We start from the raw sequence: 19155 nt of genomic DNA on the forward strand, positions 1-19155 counted from the left end.
CAAATAAATTCCCCAGCCAAATCATCCTACTATGAAGCCCACAGTGGCAAATATCACCATGTACATAGAGCTAATTGGCATTTAGTGGCTCACTCTTACATATAATGTGAGTGAACAGCCAAGGATCATCAGGAATTAGGGGAAAGCCTCTAACCCAAAAGGCAGAGATCAAAACAAACACGAAACAGATTAAACAAAGAGGAAGTTAATTTATCAATACCCTCAAAGAAATTATAAAGGATACTACGTAAAAAATATTCAGTGAGGGGCTGGGCATGGCAGCTTACACCTGTAATTCCAGCACTTTGGGAGGCCAACGCAAGAGAATCACTTGAGCCCAGGAGTTTAAGACCAGCCTGGGCAACATCATGAGACTCTGTCTCTCCAAAAAAACACCCTAAATAGCTGAGTATAGTAGTCCCAGCTACTTGAGAGGCTTGGCAGAAGGATGGCTTGGACCCAGGAGTTTGAGGTTACAGTGAACTATAATCATATAATCGCACCACTGCACTCCAGCCTGGGTGACAGAGCAGGGCAAGACCCTGCCTCAAAAAAGAAAAAAATATTCAGTGGGGAAACAAATACCTTTTATAAATTAATAATGTGATAGCAAAAATGAAAAAGTAGAAATGTAGTAAAAATAAGTTGAGGAAATCTAGATTTTACAGCAACAGGACAAAGAAATTAGGAAACAGGAGAGAGATGATATAATGTGAGAACTGGTCACCAAGGTCCAATAACTGAATAATAGAAGTACCTGAAAGAGAAAAAAAGGACTGGAAAAGAGAAAGTACAAAAGAAATTCAAGGAAAGTTTTTAGAACGGAAAGACTTAGTCTTTAAATAATGGGTGCATGTATAAGTGGAAAAAAGAATTTAAAAAGGAGGAACAGGATCAACCTGAAATAAAGAGCCATTGTTTCACCGGCATGCTGAGATGCTGCTCTGTTTACTCAGATAAGAAAGTAGGAAGCCTTAGGAGGAAGAAAAGTTCATTTCTCACCTGAGTGACTTCTGACAGTGTTATCAGCACAGCGTGGCATCCAGCAGAGAGTTAGAAATGCTCTGTTGAAAATCAGAAGGACAGAGCCAAATATGAGTCATTTGTGTACAAGTATTATGAAAATCATGGAAGAAAGTGTGATTGCCCTGAGAGTGGAGAGAGAAAAGGTGAGGGTGGGTAGGGGGAGTACTGGATAGAAGAAGGAAAGTGAGGGAAATCTGAGGCAGGAGAACAGAAAATACTATGAGGAAACTAAGAAAGGTTTTATAGAGCTTTGAGAAGGAAAATTTATGTGGGGTTTAGTATCTCTGACAGCAACAGTGGGATGAGATCCGAGAAACCACCAGATGATTTGACCATCAGGAAGTAGTTGACGATGTTTAAGACAGAAATTTTAGGTGGACCCAAGTGTGCACAGGAGGGGAAGAGGTAGAAACCAAGGACGGTGGTGTTCAATTTATTTGTATTCCCTGCACACAAATAATACTGGCATTTTGGGTTGCACCTTTGAAATGACAGGCTGAAAACAATACCATTCAAGTCAGAAATAGTTTTAACACAATCACCAAAGGCGATGTTCCAGACATCCAATATATCTCCCTGGGCACCAGCTGGACTTGCTGCTGTACCTCCCACCTCTTCCTTAACACAACCCACTAGGCTGCACTTGGCAGACGTGGACTGCCCAGATGTTTGGACACTTGACCTAAATATTAAACTTTAATTGGTCTTGATTGTCACTTATGACAGTATAAAAATTGTCTTGCTTTATCAAAATGCACATTTGAAAATTATGGTTGATAAAATGCCTTTTCTAACCATAGGATCATAGATCAGACTAGCAAACCATTTCTGAGTTTTTCTGGTTATTTTAAAGAGGGTAGAGCTGAACTCACATCAAAGCCTTTACAGTAAACACCAGTTATCCCCTCTTAATTGCAAAGCTGGCCTATATATTTTTTTAAGATAAAGGAAAAGCAAACAGTGATCCCTTTCTAAGTTTGCAGTTCACAGTGAACCTTACCGAGTAGTTGGAATGAACTGTAGTCCAGTTACTTACTGCATTGGGTACAATACATGCTTGTGCACACTCTGGATTGTTTGTGTTTTTCCTTTTCAGGATTTTTGCTTTGTTTTCAAAGTACACTTCTGTGATATTTATTTTAAATTTACTTCACATACTGTTTTTTTGCAATGGAATCTCACTATGTTGCCCAGACTAGTCTCAAACTCCTGGGCTCAAAGGATCCTCCTGCCTCAGCCTCCCAAGTAGCTGAGATTACAGGCACACACCACTGTGCCAGCAGTTCTCTGATATTTAGAAGCATTGAGATATGGAACGTGATCTGCCTGTGATTTTCTCTCCAGTGAGAATGGCTCAGGTGTTTGCTGTTTGGTAGAGCCTACCTAATCACTGAAGGCAGTAGAGTTGAAGCATGGTTTTACCTGAAAAATTTGCACTGGCACTATCCTGGCTCACCACAACCTCCACCTCCCGGGTTCAAGCGATTCTCCTGCCTCTGCCTCCCAAGTAGCTGGTATTACAGGCATGCACCACCACACCCAGCTAATTTTATATTTTTAGTAGAGACGGTGTTTCTCAGTGTTGGTCAGGCTGGTCTCTGACTCCTGACCTCAGGTGATCTGCCCACTTAGGCCTCCCAAAGTGCTGGGATTACAGGCATGAGCCACTGTGCCCGGCCATCTGAAAAGCACTTTCTATGCTTATATTGGCAGCGCATATACTAAAATTGGAATGATACAGAGAAGATTAGCATGGCCCCTGATCAAGGATGACCCGTAAATTTATGAAGCATTTCATATTTTTTAACTTTAAAAAAAAAAGCACTTTCTAGGGGTGGCAATCAGAATGTGTGTGTGTTTTTTAAGTGCCTCAAGGCTGCTGTCAGACTCATTTCTCCCTTTGAGGCCTGTGAAGTAAGCACCCCAGAAGCACATTTATAATTGCTGATGACATCTTTTTAAGCTATTCAATAAATTATGAGGAAGGGCAGGTTTCCCCACAGCCGAACTTCTTTTATTTGCTAAGGACCATATATTGTCCATCTCCAAATCAACGGATATTTGTTTTTCTGCAAAACACAAAAGACTACTTGTGTAAAACAGAATTGGATTTTTAACTATCAGTTTTCCTGAAAATTATCTTTTAATGTTTTTTCTGATTGTGCTATTTTTCTCCACAATAAAGAGAAAGGGTTCCCCTGACTCACCGGATTATTGACAAGTACATCATTTTTGTATCGCATAGCATTTTTTTTTTTTTTTTGAGATGGCATCTCATTCTGTTGCCCAGACTGGAGTGCAGTGGTGCAATCTTGGCTCACTGCAACCTCCACCTCCTGGGTTTAAGCAATTCTCCTGCCTCAGCCTCCCAAGTAGCTAGGATTACAAGCGTGTGCCACTATGCCCAGCTTTTTTTTTTTTTTTTTTTTCATATTTTTAGTAGAAATGGGATTTCATCGTGTTGGCCTGGCTAGTCTCAAAACCCCTGACCTCAATTGATCCACCCCCCTTGGCCTCCCAAAGTGCTGGGATTACAGGCGTGAGGCACCACGCCTGGCTCACATAGCATTCTTTGCTTGAATATAGCACATGCCCTCTTGATTGTGTGTCATTTTTAATATGTACAATAAACAATTTGACTATTACATGGAAGGGAAGATGGGTGACAAACGAAAATAAAATTAATTGGCAACAGCCTTTCCACCATACAAGTGAGTTTTATTACAAATTGGTAATAGAATCAGGGTAACATTTGGGGGTGATCACAAATAGCTGAGTCTTGGAAAGGTCTGTATGGACAGAAGGCATGTCAGCGCAGCTTCACCTGGGGATTTGGAAACAGAGTCCAATTGTTATAGGTCAATGGTGACATACCCACTGTGGGAGGCTGGATTCACAGACACAGCAGCATGCCATTTGGAATAGTGATATGTAGAACAGACGGTGCTGGGATACTTAGGCAGTCCGAATTGTCCACCCTCGCTGTGCTAATTGAGTTGTGAATCAGCTGGTAAAAAAACAAAAACAAAAACAAAAATACCGTAGAGCGCGCTCGCTGCTACCGAGCTGCAGGAGGCGAAGGGCGCGAGACCGGGAATGCGCAGGGCCCCTTCCCTGCCCCCGCAGCCCGGGCCGCGGTCCCCGTGTTCCCCGCCGCGCGCGGCACTCGGTGCTCGCCCCCTGCCCCAACCGCCGAGGCCGGCGGCTGCTGCCACCCGGGGGCGTTGTCAGCCGGGCCGGGCCGCGCACCGAGAGGCGAGGGCGCGCACGGGGAGCCTCGGTTATGCCGCCGCCGCGCCGCCCTCCGAGGCCGCGTCCCGGGAAGCCCGGCTCCCCGAGCTCTCCGGCCTGGCCCGGTGCCCCGGACCTGAGTGCGTCGCCATGGAGGAGCCCAGACTGGCCCAGGCGGCCGTGGCGGAGAGCGACCCCCGAGAGGTGGCGGAGGAGACCCCCGGCTGGGCGCCCGCGCTCTGCCCCAGCCCCGAGGCGCGGTCGCCGGAGCCGCCTGCCCACCGCCTGCAGGACTGCGACACGCCGGCCACCGTGGGCACCGTGGGACGTTCGGGCGGGGGTACCCGGTGCAGGAGAGGACGGCCAAGCGCTTCTTCGCCCTCAAGTTGCTGAGCGCTCCCGACGTCATCCGCCTGAAGCAGGTGCAGCGCGTGTACATGGAGAGGCGCGTCCTGAAGCAAGTCATCCCCGCGGTCCTCAGCGGGCTGTTCTGGACGAGGCGTGACTAGCGCTTCCTCCACGGGCGCATGGAGCGCGTGCCGGCGGCGAGCTCGTCAGCCACCTGCGCGGCCCGGGGCGCTTCTGCTCTGCGGGGATCATCTGCGCCATCCTGCCCTGCAAGGGGATCGTCCACAGGGACTCGAGGCCGGAGAACGTCCTGCTGGACAGGGACGGCCACATCAGGCTCGCGGACTTTGGGTTCGCCAAGAAGCTGGTAGACAGGACTTGGACCCTCTACGGAACAGCCGAGCACCTGGCCCCCGAAGTCATTCAGAGCGAGGGTCGCGGAAGGGCCGTGGACTGGTGGGCCCTGGCATTCTGATATTCCAGATGCTCTCAGGTTTCCTCCGTGTGTGTGTGTGTGTGTGTGTGTGTGTCTGTGTGTGTGTGTGTGTCAACACGTTTGGCATTTATCAGAAAATTCTTGCAGGCAAAATAGATTTCCCCAGACATTTGGATTTCCATGTAAAAGACCTCATTAAGAAACTGCTCGGCCGGGCGCGGTGGCTCACGCTTGTAATCCCAGCACTTTGGGAGGCCGAGGCGGGCGGATCACGAGGTCAGGAGGTCGAGACCACAGTGAAACCCCGTCTCTACTAAAAATATAAAAAAATTAGCCGGGCGTGGTGGCGGGCGCCTGTAGTCCCAGCTACTCGGAGAGGCTGAGGCAGGAGAATGGCGTGAACCCGGGAGGCGGAGCTTGCAGTGAGCCGAGATCGCGCCACTGAACTCCAGCCTGGGCAACAGCGAGACTCCGTCTCAAAAAAAAAAAAAAAAAAGAAAAAGAAACTGCTCGTGGTTGACAGAACAAGGTGGTCAGGAAACATGAAGCACGGGGCGAATGAAGCGCAACGCATCGGTGGTTCCGCTCCGTGGTCTGGGAAGCTGTTCCGCAGAAAATACTGAAGCCCCCCATCGTGCCCAAGATAGCCCGCGACGGCGGCACCTCCAACTTCGAAACTTACCCCGAGAATGACTGGGACACAGCCGCGACCGTGCCGCAGAAGGTTTTAGAAAACTTCCAGAATTTCTGAGGACAGGAGCTCACATCTGCAAGAAACGGGAAGGCTGGAATCTGCCTGGAACAAGGAACTGCAGCTAAGCAGACCAGAAGCAATGTCTTCTTCCCGTGATAAGGACATTTCCGCTTTTCTGTCTGTGTGCCTGGATGTGTAGAAACAGATCAGAGCACAGTTGAAATTAATGCAACTGGCGTTATTTAAGCAACTGGAATTCCACAGTGTAGGAAGGTTTTGAAAATTGTTTGGTTGTAGATTTTATCTTATCCTTTAGTGTTCCTACTGTGATGTCTTGGTTTTTCTCGTAGACTTAAGTTTATAATTTTGAACTGGACTTCCTCAATTATAACCACAAATTGTGTGTGTGTGCGCGCCTGTGTGTATACATAGAAGTCATTATGGCAGATCCACAGAAATTGTGCGACGTTGTAAATGTTCATACTTCATAGAGCCTATAATTTTTATTTTTCAATTTGTTTTTTCAAAAATCTCTTCTCTTGGGGACAACATCTGAAGGTATGTTGCATGGATTTAAAAAAGATCATTTCGCATGCATTTTTTAGTTTGGGTGAAGAAAATATGCGGAGGTCCACCTTCCGTATCTTTAGTGCTTCCTATCTGGTAACTTGAGACTTTAAAAGAAGAAACAAAGAGAAGAAGATATGGGAGCAAATTTATTCCAAGAATCTACAATGACATTGAAGTTGTTGGAGGAATGTACTGTATTTACAAAAACCTTCTGTGTCACATTCAAAAATTTCATCTAAGCTGGGTGCAGTGGCTTGTTCCTGTAGTCCCAGCACTTCGGGAGGCTGAGGTGGGCGGATTGCTTGAGTCCAGGAGTTGGAGACCAGTCTGGGAAACATGGTGAGACGTCATCTCTCTACAAAATACAAAAAAATTACCCGGGCATGGTGGCGCATGCCTATAGTCTCAGCTACTAGAGAGGCTGAAATGAGAGGATCACTTGAGCCCGGGGAGGTCCAGGCTGCAGTGATCCGAGATCACACCACTGCACTCCAGCCTGGGTGACGGAGTGAGACCCTGTCTTAAAAAAAAAAAAAAAAAGGCAATGGCTTTGTGCTTTTGAAAGTGGAATGAAAGGTGGAATGTAGGAGACGTCCACCTTGAGGCTTTAAAAGACCGTGAAGCTGGGTGTGGTGGCTCACTCCTGTAATCCTAGGATTTGGGGAAGCCGAGGCAGGAGGATTGCTTGAGCCTAGGAGTTTGAGACCAGCCTGGGCAGCATAGCGAGACCTCATCTCTATAAAAAGAAAAAAATGTTAAAACACAGTGAAATTGCAGAAACAGAACATAGCCACCCTTTTTCATCAATGACTTTTCTTCACGTGGAGGTCAACTCAGTAGGTGAGAATAATTAGTAGGTTCAGTAGAATAAAGTCTTTACAATTAATAACTTAGTGGAAAATGATGTTCAGATGATGAAATGTGGAAATGTTTTAGACAACTGTATTTTCAGCCTGTGTGTCTGTCACCATCCTGTTGGGATTAACAGTTGAGGGCCATCATTGTCTAAACATTTCACATGCAGTTTCCCATCATTTTTACCGTGAATGTGAGAAGGTGAAACTGGTGCTGACTTCAGTAGCAGGTGTACTAAAATTATAATGACACAGAGGAGATTAGCAGGGCCCCCTGTGCAGGGAAGATCCACAGGTTCATGCCGCATTCCGTATTTTTTTTAAAAAAAGGTTACACTGTGCACTGAGATGTGGAGCTAGAAGGAAAAGCATTAAGTCTCATGTTTGCTGACTATAAAAATAAATCATATTAATATTATTGAAAATTCTGCTTTAAAAATTATTAATAAAACCATAAATGAAACACTTTTCTTGAGCACACTTTAAAAAGTACATAGACCCATGAGTCCATGTACTAAAAAATGCCTATTTTTAGGTTGCCTATTTTGTTATCCAGGATTTCATACTGAGATGAAAATTAGCATCAGGAAAAGCCTGAAACGCCTTGCCTTAATTATGAACAGATATGCGTGAAAATGAAATATGCAAGCACATTGATGACCTTGTTCTTTACCGACATTGTAATCAGCCTCCAGCCATACAGAACAAATGAGAAATTGGAAGTGCTTCCAAGAACGTGTGATGGTATGAAACACACTTTTGACCATCACGCACATTTCAACATTTGAAGTGACACAGGCTACCTGGTAACTGCCCCATGGCAGGGTCATAGTTTAAATGGCCCAATGTCCTGTAGAGATTAATTTAATCAAAATGAGCTATTAACATGGAACAATCACTATGTATAATTTTAAAATAGTTTACCTAGCCGGGCATGGTGGCTCACGCCTATGATCCCAGCACTCTGGGAGGCCGAGGCGGGCAGATCACCCGAGGTTGGGAGTTCGAGACCAGCCTAGCCAGCATGGTGAAAGCCCCATCTCTACTAAAACTACAAAAATTAGGTGTGCTGGCAGGCACCTGTGGTCCCAGCTGCTCGGGAGGCTGAGGCAGGAGAATCGCTTGGACTCAGGAAGCGGAGGCCGCAGTGAGCCTGGATGGTGCCACTGCACTCCAGCCTGGGAGACAGGGCGAGACTCCATCTCAAACAATAAAAATAAAAATAAATAAAAATAGTTTATCTGGGTGGGCATTCCAAAATTTTCGCATAGATGATCACGTGAAACAATCACTGTGCTAAATGTGGAGGAACATTCATTACAATAATCACAAAATTTGTATCAGAAAAAAATTACAAATGTACTTTGCTTCATGTAATTTTATGAGTTGGCAGTATTTTCTTAAATTGGAACACTATAAGATAGTATCTTTAGGAAATAGATATGCCACAACAGGAAGTATAGTGGGGCAAGTCTTGTTTTTCTCGGGAAATGCCACCAGCCTGCTTTCATAGGCATTGATAAAACCAGGAAGAAAATAAAGTCACAACCGAATAGTATACACTGTCTCTACTGAATTCTTCTAATTCCTTCCCAACAGAAGTCTAAATCCTGCTTAGCCTAAACATATCTATAGCCAGCGATGGGCAAATTATATTTGCTGTCAGCATGGTAGAATTAGAAGCAGAAACCCTCCAGCAGTGGGGTAAGATTGCACGCTTCATCCCTCAAAATGCTGTTCAGCCCCACTCCCTCTCCATGCCCATCAAACAACTGCACAATCACTTGTTAGTGAATTTCTCGTTCAGCGTTTTGTTTCTTTCTGTGCATACTTAAAGACCAAATCATTTGTTTGCTCTGAAGAAAAAGAAAAAAAAAAAAAACCCACCAAATCATTTGAAATCACTACCCATTTAAAAAAATCACCAGTGGAACTAAACAGTTGAGTGGTTTGGGATGTGTTCGCCATTTCTGTGTTTGACATATGTGGCCTCTAGTTCTTTGGACCATTGTAACTGTGAAACTATGGCTTAATACTGTTAAAGACCCCAAGGCTCAACTCTGTAGCCAGGGTGTACCTCAGGCTGCACAGATATCACACCAGAACATCAGGATCATTCATTGCTCCAGCTACTGAGTGAAGAGTGCAAGATAGCACTGGCTTGGGTTTTATTTTTACAGCCAGTTAACTTTGCATCAGGTCTACACAGGCCTTGCAGCCTTTGATTTCTCCAGTTGTAGAGATGTCAAATGGGGTGCCAGGTTCCTCTTAACTTTTCCTTCAATCTACCTAGCATGAATTTTACACACATTGGAGGGGTCTTATGCACTGTTTTTCTCTGTTGCCGATGGAGGCAAGAAGTCCTTCTAATTAGTCTAACTTAAACGGATGGGATTCACCTAACAAAAGCAAGAAGAAAAGCACAAGAACAGGTGTCTTAATGCATTTGGATAATTTATTTGGGGTGTGTGTGTGTGTGTGTGTGTGTGTGTGTGTGTGTGTGTCTTGGTGAAGGTGGGGGCTGTATTTTCACCAAGTCTTTTCATAATCAAGTTTGCTTTGCAAACTTTATGGCCTTGCGCCCAGCAGAACAGTCCTTCCTAATAAAAGGAGGATGCCCTGTCACAGTTCTCTGTAAATTATCATGTGTTGGGAAGTTCTTTTGAGGCTTAGTTTGATTTTCCATGGTGGACACGTCTGTTCTGTATGTAAAAGACGTTACGTGTGTGTTTTAGCAGGTGGGATTTGAAGCCTTTCCACAGTCCTTGTGCTCTGAGATGGCTGTTGAGCTCTGCTCAGCTGTCGTAGCCAAATTCTTTTTTTGTGCTGAACACTGGGCAGCCTCACCATGTTGCCAATGTGCTTCTGGGGCCCCTGTGACTGCTGCCAGATGCCATGCCCACAAGCAGAGTGCCTTTGCAGGTTTGTGCACCCCTTGGCGAGCTGGAACTGGGAGCCCTGTGGGGTGATCTCGCCTTCTCATGGGGGGTCGGGGAGGGGAGTGCCTATTTTTAATCCTGTCTGTTTGTTGCACCATGGAAATCACTGTGATTTGTATATATGCCCTTGGAAATTTTTACTGCTGTCTAATTTATGTAATAATGTTGATTCCAGGTTTGTTTAATAAAACTTTGTATCTTTTAAGAAAAAAAACCGTAGTATGTAGAGGAAAGTGCATGGGGATAATCCAAGGCCAGGCTTTGAGGTTCCACCGCTACATTATGTGACTTTTAGTCTAAACCTTTTGGTGTAATTTCTTTGGCCTGAGTATTTATAAGTAGCAGATAAAAAAATGAATTTTATAATACAAACACAAGTGACAAGCTTTTGCCTCTTTTTCCTTTTTATTAAAGTGAAACATACATAGGTGTAACCTCAAATAATTTTTCTTGTCATAAATTACATATTTGTCATTTTATTGTAGTGTTTCCTTTGTTTTGGGTTGCATATGGATTGTTAGTGATTTGTATTTCTCTCTTACAGTTATTTGGAAAATATATCTGCTTTAAATCATTGCCTTTCTTTTTTTTGAGACCAAGTCTCACTCTGTCGCCCAGGCTGGAGTGCAGTGGCACAATCTCAGCTCACTGCAGCCTCTGCCTCCTGGGTTCAAACAATTCTGTCTCAGCCACCTGAGTAGCTGGGATTACAGACGTGCACCACCACACCCAGCTAACTTTTGTATCTTTAGTAGAGACAGGGTTTCACCATGTTGGCCAGGTTGGTCTCCAACTCCTGACCTCAAGAGATCTGCCTGCCTCAGCCTCCCGAAGTGCTGGGATTGTAGGTGTGAGCCACCACGCCCAGCCAAATCATTGCCTTTCTATGCTTTTATTTTTTAGTTTTTTGGAGACAGGGTCTACCTCTGTCACCCAGGCTGGAGTGCAGTGACACAATCATGGTGGCCCACTGCAGCCTTGAAACTCTTGTGTGCAAGTGATCCTCCCCCATCAGCCCCCCGAGTAGCTGAGACTATGGCGTGTGCCACCATGCCCAGCCTTTTACATTTGTTTGTAGAGATAGAGTCTCACTATGTTGCCCAGGTTGGTTTCAAACTCAGCCTCAAGTGATCCTCCCACATCAGCCTCCCAAAGCACTAGGATTACAGGCATGAGCCTTTGCACCCAGGCACCTTTCTCCTCTTTTCAAAAAATAGGCTTGAAAATTCCTTTTTTTAGTCATCAAAGCCAGGACTGAAGTAAATTACACATGTAATGGGCTTCCTGCCCCCTTCAGCTTTCTGGCCATTGTTAATTTCACTTGAATTTATAAACCAAATTGCTATTCCCAATGATTTTTTACAGTATATATCTTCTCCTCAAATTTTATTCTTGATTTTTACGCTACATTTTGTTATCACCATTGTATTTATTATTTAGTCTTTACTCTATTTCATGATGTGTCTAATGAGAAAATCTTAATTTGGGTTCCTTTCTTTGGTAATGTTTCCAGGAAAAATGGCTGGGTTATGCATGCATCCCAACAATGTATGCATCCCAACAATTGCCTAAGAAGAAAGAAATATTTTCTGAGACTTTGTATATCAGAGTATGTCTTTTGGTTGCCATTCTTTTTGTTAATGGCAATACGATGCTTTTATAGACCCATCCCACATTTTTTTTTTTTTTTTGAGACGGAGTTGCTCTTGTTACCCAGGCTGGAGTGCAACGGCACAATCTCGGCTCGCTGCAAACTCCGCCTCCCAGGTCTCAGCCTCCCAGGTAGCTGGGATTACAGGCATGCACCACCATGCCCACCTAATTTTGTATTTTTAGTAGAGATGGGGTTTCACCATGTTAGTCAGGCTGGTCTCGAACCCCTGACCTCAGGTGATCCACCTGCCTCGGCCTCCCAAAGTGCTGGGATTATAGGCGTGAGCCACCGCACCTGGCCCTCTTTACTTCTTCATACCCGATTTGATCTTCTTCCGTGTCAATTCAATTCATTACATCCAAAGCAGGTTTTACTCATGAGGGAATTAGTGTGTCAAAAGGCTATTAAAAAGCACCAACAAGGCTGGGCGTGGAGGCTCACATCTGTAATCCTAGCACTTTGGGAGGCAAGGTGGGCAGATTGCTTGAGCCCAGGAGTTGGAGATCAGCCTGGGCAACATGGTGAAACCCTGTCTCTACAAAAAAATACAAAAATTAGTCGGCTATGGTGGCTCATGCCTGTGGTTACTCAGGAGGCTGGGGCGAGAGGATCCCCTGAGCTCAGCAAGTTAAGGCTGCGGTAAGCTGTGATTGTGCCACTGCACTCCAGCCTGGGTGAGAGTGAGACTCTGTCTCCAAAAAAAAGAAAAAAAAAAAAAAAGAGGCTGGGTGCAGTGGCTCACTCCTGTAATCTCAGCACTTTGGGAGGCCAAGGCAGGCGGATCACGAGGTCAAGAGATTGAGACCATCCTGGCCAACATGGTGAAACCCTGTCTCTACTAAAAATACAAAAATTAGCTGGGCGTGGTGGCACATGGCTGTAGTCCCAGATATTCCAGAGGCTGAGGCAGGAGAATCGCTTGAACCCAGGAGGCAGAGGTTGCAGTGAGCCGAGATCGCGCCACGGCACCCCAGCCTGGTGACAGTGTGAGACTCCATCTTAAAAAATAATAATAAATAAAATAAAACAGAAAGAAAAAAAAAACACTAAAAAGTCTGAAGTCACACATCCCAAAGTTAGTGAATGAGTCGAGTGTAAACCCAGAGCTGTATGGCTACGATGCCTGTTTTCCCCTACTCTGCTATACTGTCTCCTCTGTAAATGTTTTGTTTTGTCTTTTGGAGACAGGGTCTCAGTCTGTCACCCACGCTTAAGTGCAGTGGTGCCATCACAGCTCACTGCATGTAAATGGTTTTCCTAGATTTGTATTTTAGTCAAATATTCAGAGAAACAATGCTCCCTGTTCTCTTTTGCTGGGGATGTTTTCATTGCCTCGTCTTATCTATGTTCTGTTTTTCCGTCTCTGTTGATTGAACCTTATTATGGGAAATGGCTGCAGATCTGGGCTTGCCGGCTGAGACAATCCATGGGTGCTTACGGACTTACTCTAGAACGGCTTCCCCTTCGTACCAACAGCCTGTAGACCATTCGCGCTTTCACCTTCTGAAGAGGTTGTGTAAGGCGCTGGGTTCGGAATCATGGAAGGCCCAGGTGCAAACCTCAGCAGTGCCGGGTGCCAGCTGTGCAGCTCAGGTCAGCTGCTTAGCCCCTCTGACGCACTCACGAGTGATGCCTGTCTCGCGAGGCCAGTGTAGGACGACTGTGGTCCAGGGGAAGTACCTGAAAAGGGCACCCAGGAAAGGAGCCGGTGGTCGGTTGGGCGCTGCCTTGGCCGGCATCCTCGCCCCGGGCTCGAGGGGCGGTGTCCCAGGATGCACCGCGGCGGAGACCCCTCGCCCGGCCTCGCGGACGCGCCTCGGCCCAGGACGGAGGAGGAGGCAGGTGCGGGGCCCGGGGCGCATGAGGGGAAGGGAGGTGGAGGGAGGACGGCCCTCGGGCCCTGCCCACCGCGGTGTGTGGGGCTGCCGGACCGCGCCCCCAGCAGGTGCCGCCCAGACCCCCGCCGAGGGTCCTTGTCCCCGCGCAGGCCCAGGCCGAGGCCGACAGAGGGCCCGTGTCCCCGCGCAGGCCGAGGCCGACAGAGGGCCCGTGTCCCCGCGCAGGTCGAGGCCGACAGAGGGCCCGAGTCCCCGCGCAGGCCGAGGCCGACAGAGGGCCCGTGTCCCCGCGCAGGTCGAGGCCGACAGAGGGCCCGAGTCCCCGCGCAGGCCGAGGCCGACAGAGGGCCCGTGTCCCCGCGCAGGCCCAGGCCGAGGCCGACAGAGGGCCCGTGTCCCCGCGCAGGTCGAGGCCGACAGAGCGCCCGTGTCCCCGCGCAGGTCGAGGCCGACAGAGGGCCCGAGTCCCCGCGCAGGCCGAGGCCGACAGAGGGCCCGAGTCCCCGCGCAGGCCGAGGCCGACAGAGGGCCCGTGTCCCCGCGCAGGTCAAGGCCGACAGAGGGCCCGTGTCCCCGCGGAGGTCAAGGCCGAGAGAGGGCCCCTGTTCGCTGGCAGGCCAAGGCCCAGAGTCCCCGTCCTCGCACAGGCGGTGTCCTGGGGCCCAGTCGCCGCCCCCTGGCTGCAGCCCTGTGTACTGGGCCTTGCAAAGTCCGTTAAGAGTGCCCAGCGGTTAACAAGTTTGTAATTACTTTCGTGGGTTTCTACGTTGCAAATTGAGAAGAGGGTTGCTGGGTTGGGCCCCCCTCCTCTGGACACTAACCCCACCCAGGTAAACAGGGATCCGGCCCAGGTTCCTGCTGGGTGCCGAGGTGGGGGATTCAGTGGGGAGCCCTGAAATGTGCTGGAGGCCTGGACGTGATTCCACTGCCACCATCCCCTTTACCCCGGCTACAAAGCCTTCTGGAGTGTTCCTTGTTTTTCCCAGGTATAAGTTATTAGCCCTGTATCATGACTAAACGAACGCTAAAGATACCCTTTTACTTATTCTCAAATTCAGAACATGTATCGAGGGTCCAGAATGTACCCAGAACTTACAATTATAGATGCTAGGACCTCAAAGGTAAGAAAGGCACCTACCCACGGCCAGGCGCGGTGGCACACGCCTGTAATCCCAGCACTTTGAGAGGCTGAGGCGAGCAGATCACCTGAGGTCAAGAGTTTGAAACTAGCCTGGTCAACATGGTGAAACCCCCATCTCTACTCAAAATACAAAAATAAGCCGAGCGTGGTGGTGGGCATCTGTGATCCCAGCTACTGGGGAGGCTGAGGCAGCAGAATCGCTTGAACCCAGGAGGCAGAGGTGACAGTGAGCCGAGATCGTGCTATTGCAGTCCAGCCTGGGCAAAGAGCAAAACAAGGAAGGAAGGAAGGAGGGAAGGAGGGAAGGAGGGAAGGAGGGAGGGAGGCCTTCACTTGTGGTCATAGTTCAGAGGACTGAATCACTCTGATATTTGAGCTTACCCCCGATTTCAAAACTCTCATTAGAAAATGTTTTAAATCACCTGAAATGAGAACAAAATCTAAGTAGTATGTGGAGTGTGGAAATGGTAAAGCAGTCCAGTTAGGTTGGTTTGGGCAGCGTAAGTGTGCATCATCATGCATTAACTGTCAGAAAACCAGGGCCAGGGTCCACACCAATAGTTTTCAAAATAAACAGTCTCAATTAGACCTGAATATGACAGGCATGGTGGCTCATGCATGTAATCCTAGCACTTTAGGAGGCCGAGGCAGGTGGATCACCTGAGGTCAGGAGTTCGAGACCAGCCTAGCCAACATGGTGAAACCCTGCCTCTACTAAAAATACAAAAACTAGCCAGGTGTGGTTTCAGACACCTATAATCCCAGCTACTCAGGAGGCTGAGGCAGGAGAATCACTTTAACCCAGGAGGTGGAGGTTGCAGTGAGCTGAGATCCTACTACTGCACTCCGGCCTGGGTGACAGAGCAAGACTCCATCTCCAAAAAAAAAAAAAAAAAAAAAAAAAATTAGACCTGAATAGGCAATAGAGTTTATCACAAATAGATAGCATAAATAAGTATTATTTTGTGAAAATGTGGTTTCAGTTATATACATGTGTATATATGTATATGTTCATACATATACATATATATTTGTAGGGGTATTTGTATTAGATCATGATATAACATGTATTTATTGTGAATTACATTCTTAAAATTGTTACTGAGTTTGAACCAGGATAAATTCGTTACATATACAGAAAGTGCCCTATGGTAGTAATAATTATTGCATACTAATTATTTCCAACATTGGAACTATAGAAGAGTTCAATGGTATTTTATGCACTAATTAGCTCCATGTTTCACATTTATTTTACGTAGTATTACCATGGCATGCGTTTGGGTGTCTGATCTATCACACTAAGAATAGATCATTCCTGACTTGTAAGGAATGCAATGGCAGAATTGCTCCAATATGTGAAAACAGTCACTGTGGCGGTTGCCGATTATGGATGCCATGAGCCATTATTGTTAGCATGAAAATATGCATGATTTATACATTACTTCTACTGTTGCCATGTGTGACCAAATAAGGATCTTTTGTTTTACATTGTTTCTGCTGAAACAAAGTAAAGAAGTTCAACAGTCCAAGAGTTTTCTTTTCTATTCCAGTTATTATGTTACTTTTTCAGAAAGCTTAGGATCTTGATAATAGTTCATTCCTGAGGCTGAAGGGGTTCCATTATTAACAAGTCAGATAATTTTCATTTCGGCTTTGATAAAAGATTTTTTTTTTAGTTTTGAGCAAAGGTTGAAGCACTTAATGCTTATTGTAATAATTAGTTTTATATTTTCTATTTTGATTGATTCATTGGTTGATTTTGATTTTAAGGATTTAAATAGCTGAAAGTATGGACCATATTTCTAGGAAATAATTTCCTGGCGTACAATTTATCCTCTAGTGGTTAGTCCAGACATTTAATTGTAAATGACTAGTATCCCATTTTGTAAATAGGCCTTGCAGAGAGTTTAACAGGATCAAGCAAATTATTTTTATTTTTACCATACTTACTAGTGTCATAACTGCTTTGATGACAGCTCCATAAATGAATGAATGAATGTTATAATTTATTTATCTAAATATTGTGACGTTACTACTTTTTAGTAAATTTAATTTTTACTCCTTTTTTTAATGAGAGACTAATTTTTGGCAAGCTTATTTCAGGGAAGCTATGAGTCATCTGTCTGAACAGAGATAAGTGAATAGAAATCATCCCGTCTTACAGAACACGTTCAAACAGCACCCAACAAAGAAACAGGCTAGCTCACATCTAAATTTCTAACTCAAAACTGGTCCAGTGCAACAGAGGTTAAAAAAACAAAGATTCCAGTTTCTTTCCAGTTTCTTTTTCCCTATTAAGGTCTTAGTAAAAGCCAGTGAGGAACACTTTTTTTTTTTAAGACGGAGTCTGGCTCTGTCGCCCAGGCTGGAGTGCAGTGGCACAATCTCGGCTCACTGCAACCTCCGCTTCCCAGGTTCAAGGAATTCTCTTGTCTCAGCCTCAGGAGTAGCTGGGATTACAGGCATGGGCCATCACGCCCGGCTGATTTTTGTATCTTTAATAGAGACAGGGTTTTGCCATGTTGGTCAGGCTGGTCTCAAACTCCCAACCTCAGATGATCTGTCCACCTGAGGGACACTTTTTAACCAACTTAGTATGTTATGGTTTTCTTCATCTGTCTCAAGTGCCTTCCAAAATACTGGACCCCAGCACCTGCTGCTTGCCACGTAGCTCAGCTGATCTGTTGATAGACCCCCACAGAGGGAGAGTGAATGTCTGCTGGCATTCAGGGATGTCCTAGCTTTTTCCAACCAAAGCTACAGACTCTCAGTAGCTGGAAAGCAGGGATGGTATCTGCCTTGTTCACTGTGATTTCTCTATTTTTAAACTCATAGAAAGTGCATAATAAATCATTGTTGAATACATGAAAACACCAAAGAAAGAAAGAAGAACAGCAGGAGAAAGTATACATAGCTTGAAACAAAGGGGGAGAGACTTATAATCCGCTAAGAGTTTGATATCATCCTCAGATAAGAGTATGTTATCCACTCTTAACTAATACATTTAAGGGTCTCTTGTCAACCCAACAGCGTTTCTGGGGTGAGATCTGGGCTCATAGGATGAAGAGCCTACTGGAGACAGAGCATATACCTGTATGTACACATATATACACATGTGCTACACGCACACTCTGATCAAGTTGTGTTGCAGAAGCAGTTTGTGCTATACTGTTAAAGAATAAGGCTGCATATAAAATGGGGCTAATGGTGTAATTTGGATAATTAGCATAAAGAGTTTAGGAAGAGAAAGCTTAATTTTTTTTTTTTTTTTATTTGAGAGAGAGTCTTTCTCTGTCACCCAGGCTGGAGTGCAATGGCACGATCTCAGCTCACTGCAACCTCTGCCTCCTGGGTTCAAGCAATTCTCCTGCCTCAGCCTCCCAAGTAGCTGGGATTACAGGCACCTGCCACCACGCCCAGCTAATTCTTTGTATTTTTAGTAGAGACGGGGTTTTGCCATGTTGGCCAGGCTGGTCTCGAACTCCTGACCTCAGGTGATTCACCCACCTCGGCTTCCCAAAGTGCTGGGATTACAGGCATGAGCCACTGCGTCTGGACAAGAAAAGTTAATCTGAGGAGCAGTTTCCCAGGGGAAAGGGATGGGACTTGGATAATGAGGGATCACAGATGGGGCCTGAGCCAAGGTCAGAGTGGTCATAGCCAGTGGGCTGAACCAAAGGCGAGAATAGTATTGGGTTTGGTGGACAGTAAGGTGGGGCAGGTGGGGTGGGGATTGAACTTCAGAGGGTAGTTTAGGAAGTAGACAATCCTAGAAGTTTAGATTTAATGTAATCGGCATAAAGAAGCCATAGTTCTGGAGCAAGAAAGTAATTTGATGGGGGCTGTGTTTTGAGATTACTTGGTAATAGCAAGCAGGAGGACAGCTCCCTCTCAGGACCAGAAAGGGAAGGGAAACAGCCTCCTAGGACTGGCATCTCAGCACCACTTTCAGTCACACTGATGGCCAGCTCTCCTCGGATGCTTTGATGGCACAGAAGCAACTGATAAGGGGAAGTGCATTGGGTTTTGAGCTTCCCCTTGAGAGGGTCTGGAAATGATCAAAGAGTGACCAAGCCTACCTGATATGGTTAATCTTTGTGTCCCCACCCAAATCTCATCTTAAATTATAATCCCCATAATCCACATGTGTCAAGGGAGAGACCAGGTAGAAGTAACTGAATCATGGGGGCAGTTTCCCCCATGCTCTTCTCATGATAGTGAGCAAGTTCTCCTGAGATCTGATGGTTTTATAAGGGGCTCTTCTCCACTTCACTCAGCACTTTTCTTCCCTGCTGCCTTGTGAAGAAGGTGCCTTGCTTCCTCTTCACCTTCTGCCATGATTGTAAGTTTCCTGAGGCCTCCCCAGCCATGCCAAACTGTGAGTCAGTTAAACCACTTTCCTTTATAAATTACCCAGTCTTGAG

General features: G+C 46.1%; 1 protein-coding gene, 2 non-coding genes and 1 pseudogene across 6 annotated transcripts in view; all 4 read left to right on the plus strand.

Moving 5' to 3' along the window:
- The first annotated feature begins 2723 nt into the window (after positions 1–2723).
- LOC115835817 lies at positions 2724–2830 on the plus strand. The gene has a single exon (XR_004030826.1). It is a non-coding gene; the product is annotated as a U6 spliceosomal RNA (small nuclear RNA).
- Positions 2831–3787: 957 nt separating this feature from the next.
- Positions 3788–5792, plus strand: LOC100591597 (annotated as a pseudogene).
- Positions 5793–7373: 1581 nt separating this feature from the next.
- Positions 7374–7478, plus strand: LOC115835622. The gene has a single exon (XR_004030657.1). It is a non-coding gene; the product is annotated as a U6 spliceosomal RNA (small nuclear RNA).
- Positions 7479–13522: 6044 nt separating this feature from the next.
- CERS3 (ceramide synthase 3) overlaps positions 13523–19155 on the plus strand; it is a 140253-nt gene continuing 134620 nt past the window's right edge. The window contains exon 1 of one of the 4 annotated variants that reach the window (XM_003277548.3): positions 13523–13590. The gene's annotated coding sequence lies outside the window, so the exon portion shown is untranslated. Of the gene's footprint in view, positions 13595–14149; positions 14421–19155 lie in introns of those variants that run through there. The other 3 variants (XM_012507172.2, XM_030813848.1, XM_003277549.4) reach the window with 3 other exon arrangements.

Source organism: Nomascus leucogenys, chromosome 6 (genome assembly GCF_006542625.1).
Source record: "Nomascus leucogenys isolate Asia chromosome 6, Asia_NLE_v1, whole genome shotgun sequence".
Lineage (NCBI taxonomy): Eukaryota > Metazoa > Chordata > Mammalia > Primates > Hylobatidae > Nomascus > Nomascus leucogenys.